The sequence below is a fragment of the Triticum aestivum genome, chromosome 2A, assembly GCF_018294505.1.
Source record: "Triticum aestivum cultivar Chinese Spring chromosome 2A, IWGSC CS RefSeq v2.1, whole genome shotgun sequence".
NCBI lineage: Eukaryota > Viridiplantae > Streptophyta > Magnoliopsida > Poales > Poaceae > Triticum > Triticum aestivum.
The window spans coordinates 775312363-775321658 of NC_057797.1; positions in this window are offsets into that span (position 1 = coordinate 775312363).

Sequence of the window (9296 nt, forward strand, 5' to 3'; positions counted from 1 at the left end):
GTGCACTGTCCGACTGAAGGTTGTCCATGGAGGCTGCTTGCATCTAAAATGCGGAATAGCACTAATGTTCAGGTCAAAGTGAACCCTTTTAAGCACACATGCCAGGAATCAACCCTTAGGAAGGATACAATCAGTAGAGCCAAGTCAAGATGGGTGGCAGAAGAAGTAAAGAAGTGGGTGAAAGAAAACCAGCAAGTGGGTCCAAAGGAATTGCAGAAGAACATCAAAGATAAGTTCAGGATAGATTTACCATACATGAGGTTGTTCAATGGTAAACAACATGCTATGGATTCTATTTATGGTAACTGGCAGGAAAGTTTTCAATTGTTGTATTCATTCAAAGGTGAAGTGGAGAGGACAAGCCCAGGTAGTATTGTAGATATTGATCACCACACCGTGGAGTACACATTCAGGGGAGTGACAAAGACCAAGGAATGCTTTAGGAGGGTTTTTTTCTGCTTTGAGGCTTGTCGCCAGGTTTTTTGGCAGGCTGCAGGCCTTATTTGTCTATTGATGCCACTTTTCTCACAGGGAGGTTTAAAGGACAGTTAGTAGCAGCTTGTGCAGTTGATGCACATAGTTTTGTATTTCCAGTTGCCTATGGTGTGCTGGAGACAGAGTCTGAGGAGAGCTGGACTTGGTTTTTGCATAATCTCCGTCGGGCTATTGCACATCCCAATGGGTTGGTCATTCATACAGATGCCTGCAAAGGTTTAGAAGTGGCCGTGGATAATGTGTTCCCTGGAGTAGAGCATAGGGAATGCATGCGTCACCTTCCTGCAAATTTCATGAAGAAATTCAAAGGAAAGGTGTATACCGATAATTTATGGTCAGCATCTTTGACATGCAGTGTGAAGAAGCACAACTACCACTTGAGGTAGTTATACATGAATCCCAAAGTGAAAGAATACTTGGAAACACACCACTCCAAGTTATGGGCCAGAAGCCAATTCAGTGAAGTGAGCAAAGTTGACTATGTGCACAATAATCTAGCAGAGTCTTTCAACTCAACGATCCGGAAACTAAAGGGTCATTATGTGGTGGATTTGCTTGACAGGATAAGGATAGAATACATGCAGAAATTTCATTATCGTGCAGGAATAGCCGAGGAAAAATTCATGGGCCAAATTATCATCCCTGCCGTGATGAATGAACTGAAGCAGAAGACAACAGGCTTGTAAATGAACATGACTCTTTGCTCGGGTACCACAGCAGAGATATCATATTTGGATAAAGAGAAGAGGGAATGGAGATATCCAGTGGATTTAGAAGCTAGAACTTGCAGTTGTAGGCAATGGCAGATAACTGGGTTGCCATGCATTCATGCCTTGTTTTTCATCACTTCTCTCCCAGGTCCAGCAGGGAACATACAGCAGTATGTGCATGATTACTACTCTGTTGCAAGGTTCAAAGCCACATATGCTTATGCCTTGCCTGCTATGGAGGGAAAACAACAATGGGACATGGTGGACCCTGGATTCAAGCTTTGCGCTCCAATTCTGAAGAGAGCAGCAGGTAGACCAAGGAAGAGTCGAATCAGACCTCGCAGCGAAGGAGCTGGACTTGGAGCGAGGAAGCGTAAGTGCACAAGGTGTGGTGGGTCTGGTCATTTTGGTAAGTATTGTGATAACACAGTAGATCCAGCGTTCGGAGAGAGTTTCGATGAAGGCTTCGATGAAAATATTGGTCATCAGCCGGTTGCCTCAACAGATGATGAAAATGATGGTCAACAGCCGGTTGCATCAGATGAGGATTTTGACGAGGTTCCAAATGATGATGGTCAACAACCGCATGATTTTGACGATGATCCAAAATATCCTCCAAATAATGATTCAAGTGAGGCTCCAAATGGTGATCCAAGTGAGGCTCTAAATGGTGATCATGGTGATCCAAGTGAGGCTCCAAATGATGATCCAAGTGAGGCTCCAAATGGTGACCAACCTTCTGTTGTTGTGAGTTCTTCTAGGTATGTAAATCTTGCAAGGGTCAAATACTACTGTACATCTATCACTTGACATGATCTCATTACCGTTTATGTTTTGCACAGCTCTATGGTAGGTTTGAAGAAGACGCGCAAGGTACCGACAACCAAGAGAAGAAGAGAAGAAACAATGAGCACAAGGTGCACGAGGAGCAAAGTGATGGCAAGAAGCTCAAGGAACAGACAGAAGCCCCAACGCTATCTATGAATAATTATGAAACATTATGAATGAATAAGGGATGATGTTGTATTATGAAACATTTATCACTTGACATGTTGTATTTCTGTTGGATGATGTTGAACCTATGTTAGAAGTATGTTTGACATGATGTTTAAATATCTGTTGGAAGATGTTTGAATGAGCACATGGTTTTTCCTTTTTTTTGATTTTTTTGAATTTTGTTTTGCTCATTTAAATTCTGGTCAAACCTAACTTTGATCAAGATTTAAACAAGTCTAAAACATCAAAATGAAAAACTAAGCCTGGATACTTCTTAGTCAATCCAAAATGAAGTTGTGGTGAGCTTTTTGAAATTTTCATGAAAAATGTGCTAAAAAGAGGGGTCCAAAGGTAGGGTAAACGGCCTCATTTCTAAGCAAAAGAAATTTCGACCTTGTCTAAATCAGCCAAATAACTTTCCTACACATATATTCTATATGTACAGACTATGTGCGCTGGTTTTTCCATCTTATGATTTTTTTAAAATTTGTTTTGCTCATTTGAATTATGGTCAAACTTAACTTTGACCAAGATTTAAACAAGTGTAAAACATCAAAATGAAAAACTAAGCCTGGATCCTTCTTAGTCACTCCAAAATGAAGTTGTGGTTAGTTTTTTGAAATTTTCATGTTCATTTCCCCAAAACACTTCTCTTCACTTCATACAAGAGAGTTTGAGATACTCGAGATATCATACAATACACATGAATTTATCATTTAAATGTATGTAAAGCGTGTTTATCAACTTAAATCATTAGTATATGATATAAGAAGACTATGTGCGCAGGTTTTTTATTTTTCTGATTTTTATTTAATTTATTATGCACATTTGAAATCTGGTCAAACATAGCTTTGACTGCTCCAAACCCCTCCCAAACCCCGCTAACCCTAGCGCTGAACAAGGACCGTTCATCTAACCCTAGCGGCGATCAAGGGCCGTCGATCTAACCCTTCTAGAAGGAATCTGCGGGAAGGAGGGGGGCGATCCGCAAGATGCAATCTAATTGGCTGGGAGATTTTTTTTTAAATACCGGGCGCGCTGGATGGACCGTTGGGCCGTCTCATGCTCTGGGCCTTAGACCGCAGTAAATAGCCCATCCCAGCCTTTCCAGGCCTTGCATGCATGGAGGCGGCGACGTGGATTTGCATGCGCGGGAGGCGGCGACGTGCATGCATGCGAGCGAGGCGAGCGAGGCGCGCTAGGTGAGCTAGGCTAGCGAGGCGAGCTAGGTGGTTCGGTGCAGTGGTTCACGGCAGCGATTCACATGCACCGCCCGGTCAAAGAGCTATGCAGTGATTCAGATGCACGCACGCGCCCCATGCATCATTTTCGTGCAAAAATTTAAGTGTGCAAAACATAACGGATACACACACGCGTCCGGATTCACACACGCACCGTTCTCATCCTTTCTCTCTTCCTCTCCCACGCACAGGCCTATAAATGGGGTGCCTCTCTTCCTCTCCCACCCACAAGCCAGATCCGATCCTCTCCAACTTCAAACACCCAAGCGACCGAGCCCTCCCCAAGCGAGACCAAGTGAAGATGTAGTTCAACGGGCCGACCTTCAACCGTCCGCCTGTCTCGCTGGAGCTGCGCTACCCACCGGGCGTGCTCGTGGAGAGGGAGCTTCGTGTGTGGGCTATTTCAAGGTGGAGGGGTTCCGTCGAACTCACCCGTGCCTTCCTCGGAGCCGGCTATGCCCACCTCCCACGGGGCTCGCCGAGGATGTTCACCCTCAACGAGGTTCGTGACCACGGCGGCATCCTCCTACTGCTCACGGTCACCTTCACCAACCAGTTTGACGCGCGCGAGCTCCTCGGCCAAGTCTTTTGGTGCGGCTGCGAGGCCATCTTCTTCACCGTCTACAACATCTACACCAACTACGAGCGCATCTTCCCCGCTCCAGGCCAGATGCACTCCGTTCCCTACGACGAGGAGGAGGAGGTGTGAAGATGAAGACGGTGTTCAAGGGTCGCGCGTGGCCAAGGTGGAAGAAGAAGGTCAAGATGAAGATGTTCAAGCCCGGAGTCAAGCTCGTCATGTTTCGTTTTTTATTTTGTTGCTTTTCTATGTCGTGTCGTGTCGTGTCATGTTTCGTCATGTGTCTGTGAACTGTGAACTTATCTAAGTTATTGCAATGGTACGGTGTGTTCCATCTTATCTAAGTTATTAGGGTTTATTATGTGTGTTAAAAAATGTCCATGCCCAAACATATCATTTCTTCCCTAAACAAGTCATGAAGTTCGAGAACTTGTGGTTTTCATTAATGAAAATCGGAGGGGGTGAGAAGCCCTCTGTTTCATTCAAACAAAAAGTCATGAACTAACATGCAAATTTATTCCCTTTAAATCCTAAACCAAGTGCCACTCTATCCCTAGACCAAGTGCCACTCTGACCAAAATCATGTGGTAGTGCAACATACATTTTCAACCTTCCAACCCTCCAAAATTTAAGTGCAAAACAATGGAAAAACGCTCTCACGCGTGTCCAAACATTCATGGTCTCAGTATTTTTTTAAAAAAAAATCAAAATCTCACTATGTATACCTTCCTTCCCTATCCATGTCAAAGTCTTGTCGTCTGTCCTAGCAGTTACCAGCGCAGTCCTAAACACCACAAACCCACGCGGTCCTGGGTTCGAGTCCCCAGCCGCACCAATTTTTGTGCATTTCCCACCCTTCATTTTTTAGACAAATTATGTTTTTCTCAATGTAATGCCCTTAAAAATTGTTCATTTATTTTGGCACCTGGCGTAAACCTCTACCAGAGCTGAGGCACATTTTCCATGACATTTTGGTCTTTGATTTAAATCACAATGTATTTGAATTGGATTAATTAACAGCTCCAAAAAAAATTTAACCTTAATTGTTTGGCTCCGGAATAATTCAATTAGCTTCCACAAAAAGTTCCAGCATTATGATTTACTGCCTAAATTAAATCAGAATAGAAAACAGAAAAATACGCAAGAGAACCCCCGAATGGGCCTAATTGGATGCAGTTGGCCCATTAGTCTAGCCTGCACTTGGCTCTACGCTCTGAATTTGGCCCAAGAGCAACATTTTTTTGGACAGAAAGGCGGAGCAGAGAGCTGCATTTCATTGATCAAAAGTTTCTGAATTCCTAATTTCTTCTCTTTTTTCCAACATATTTAAATGTTGGTCACTTCTTATCTTTTTGTTTCAACATTTAAACAACCTTTAAACAACTTTAATCAACATTTAAACTAGGTGGATTTCTCAAACAATTTCAAGATTACAAATTCCTCCATAATTCATGCCTTTTCATAAATTTTCAACATTACAACCAGTGCGATTACCATACCTACAAATGCCCAAAAGTATTTGCAAATGGGTATTGGTAGTGCTTGATCTTCAAGCTTCCTAACCTTCTTCTTCAACATCCTAAGCTCAATAGCTAGCTCTCTGTCAGTGCGTGCTTCGCCCTCCATCCCTTCTTCCGGAGCTCGTGGTGCGGCCCCTGCCGTTCGTGGCAGCATGCGCAACCATTCTTCATGCTCTTCTTGCAGTTCATTCATCAGAGTCTTGGCCAGAGCATCGACCCAAAGAAAGAAGCATGTCACCTGCATGAACACCAAACAAATCAACCCATTGCTCAAAGATCCCGACCACAAAAATGGTGCAATTGCCCCGATTCTTACCCCATTCTCGCTGCACACGTAGAACGGATGATTCTGGTTCCTCGATGTCTGAGAAACCCTCCGATCAACGCCCGCCCGGCATCGCGGACAGACGAAGACAGGCATGTCCACACGCGCCCGGCTCTGCATCCGCGAGGTGGCGCGGGAGCTTGAGGAAGACATGGAGCTCGGAGCTGAAGGGATCTCAACGCCGCCGCGCCCTCCACTGCTAGCTTCCCACCGCCGCGCCCTCCACAGCTAGCTTCCCGCCGCCGTGCTCTCTCTCTCTCGCCGTGGTCACAGCCGTGCTCTTTGTCGCCGTGGTCACCGCCGCTGTCGCCCGCTTATATAGCACACCCGCCAACGACTCTCTGCTCAACGGCTCTCCTTGGGTCCCACAAGCCACGCGTGCAACGGTCTGAATAAAATTGGCCGTTTCTGTCGCCTGGTCCCACCTATAAGGGCCGAGTCAAAAGGTTGACCTGACGGAGACGGCAGAGTTCACGGAACGAGTTGGTGCGCACGGACTAGGGGCAAAACTGAGCACAATTCGCATCTGAGGGCAAAACTGAGTACATGGACACCACTGAGGGCAAAAGGATAATTAACCCTTGAATTAAAGATGAAGAGTTTAAAAGAGATGATCTTTAAAGACTCATCATCATTCGAAGAGGACAAAGACGACGATGACTTCGAAACTGTTCTTGGCATGATTTAAGTGACCGAGGAGAGGATCGTAGTTTGACCGCATACAACTCAACCTAGATAGAGAGGAGGGCCATACCAAGAATATGAGAGATTATTTTCATCCAAATGCAACCTATCGGGAGAAGTATTTTCGCCGGCGCTTTCGAATACAAGCAAGTCTTTTTCTCATCATTTCAAAACCGTTGAGAAGTATGATGATTGGTTCAAGTTTAGAAGGAATTCATGCGGAGAGATAAGTGCAAACCTATGATGACGTGCATTGCGGCTGTTTGAGTTTCGGCATACGGGAGTTCGGCCGATGCAATTGATGACTATGTCCGCATTGGAGAAGATACACTTTGAAGGCCTTCGAAGATTCACTAAAGCAATGATCAATGTTTTTGGAACACAATCGGTTCTTAGCTACGACGTGCTCACCCCCTCTTTATATATCTGTAAAAACTTAAACAATACAAGTGTGGTGGATTCTGTCTCATTGTCAATTCTCTACACTCATCATGGCACGACGCGATGGGCCGTCGTCGATCCCTTGAGAGGTGGAGAGCAGAACTCCGGGAGGGTGGGATCAAATATGGGAACACAATATAGTAGGTCCTCATTGGTCTCTTCGTCACACTTCTGCTCCTTCGACGAGTCCCCACAGGATGCCACCGGGATGTCGTGCCACCTCTACAGTAGGCGCCCGATGCTCCTGGCCTGCGAGCGCGCGGGCCGTGCCGGCGTAGTAGTGACCTCGTGGCCGCAGAACCGCTCTGGCAGCCCGAGGGAGCAGCGGTCTAATACCAATTTGCACCTCTGGTGCAGAAAAACCCAACCAATTTGATCCCGACATAGCCGCAGTCGCTCAGAGTTCCCGGACCCGCACCACACACCGACGATCTCCCCGCAGCCGCACGCCACAACCACCATCTTCTCTCTTGGGCACACAGACTTCTCGGATAGTTTTCGGCATGGCTCGTCTTCCACTGGCGCTTAGCTCATGACAAACCCGACCTATAAAATATCATAAGCATTCCATAAATTTATCACCGTGTAAACGATCTGTAGTATTGAACGCACCAGCCAGTTCACTCAAAATATGAACAATTATTTTAATACAACAACTCGGTTGTTTTCTCACATATAAGAACATGTTTTTTGACAATAGATGAGCACTTCATTTCAAAGTTAGGTTGAGACATTGTTGGTTTTATTTATTATGTGTTCCATTTGGCTGCCCTCATCATAATCAAGTTGCATATGTATGTTCTTTAACAATATCCAAAAGACATGACAAGGCAAGAGGATAATTTATTATTGTATTGAACAACGAACTAACAACATTCTGGCAACCCAATTATTGTTAACTAAGTAACCAATGGCTACCTGTTTCACTTTGGTGAAGGGGAGGAGCTTGCACTTGTTCGTCAAGTCATGCTCGTACAGCTTCGCCTTATAGTTGCAGTCTCCCCCCACCAAAGTGTGTCACAACGATGATGACCTTGTAGGTCATGCCAGACACATGTTGTCGTCTGCCACTCATCACCTTGTTGAACTTCACCCTACATTTCACGTGCTTGTTGAACTCCAACACCGCATAGCCGCCGAGCTCTAGGATATGCTCATCATTTATGCTCTTGATTGGCTACTACCCATTCTCTATCATCATGTGCCACAATTAATTTCCCATCATTTCGCCACACCGCGTGGCCGGTGCGCTGGTGCCATACATGATCGCGACAACAAACGGGGAGATGATGGTTGTCCTCATGGCGTGTAAAGTTTGTGCCGAAAATACTATTAGTTGGTTAATGGTGTTTGGAGCTTGAGATAACGACTAGGTTTTGTGAGACTTTGGTCAACATGCAACATGAGTGGCTCCAAAACAAGGGAGATGAGGGTTCTTAAATATACATCACAATAAGAGGGAAACATTAATTGAATGCATATCCAAATGGGCATTAATAGGACATTTATGAAAGCCTTTTAATGGGTGCAATCGTTATTCAAACATTACTTTGCAGCATACCAGAATATAGGGATACTCAATGAGAGATGATTACAGCTTTTTTATTGAGTATGCCGGTTAGGCCACTATTCAACAATTATTGAAATGTGGCATCCATTGCTACCTTTATTGCAATACTAATAGATATACACCCACATAGTAAACTAGAAGAAGACTAATTACTTCAAAAGATATTTGGATGAATATCCAAATATGGTGCATTGGTTACCACCGTTGATCTAAATGCAAGCATCTAGAATGCATATATTTAAAGATTTCTAACATAGGCTATATATAAGTTTTAACTTCACTTAATATAAACTTGATAGGCCTTGTAAGCCTATAAGAGGACGTGGAAAGCATGTATTTGGACTTTTGAGCAAAACTGTTAGTATGTTGACATGCAGGTTGATGGTTGTGATATTATTGTTTTATTATTATTATTATTGATATTAATATTTTTATAATATTTTACCATTATATCGATGCAAAAATTTAGGTTGTTTGCTATTACAAAACTAGTTACCCGCACAACATATATCATTGTTGGTTCTAACTAGATGATCATATGACCAATCTAAGTCATGTGGTTCCTTTTTAAATCTGCTTTTTGACCAAATGAAATAGGTAGTTTTTTTTGGTTTTAGTAGACTTGTCTTCATCATCACTTTTGGCAGTTCCTACCGTTCTTACTCCGCTTGCTCGACATCAACCTAATGCCCCTTTACATATTAAAATAGAAGTAAGAAACACTCCACCCCTTA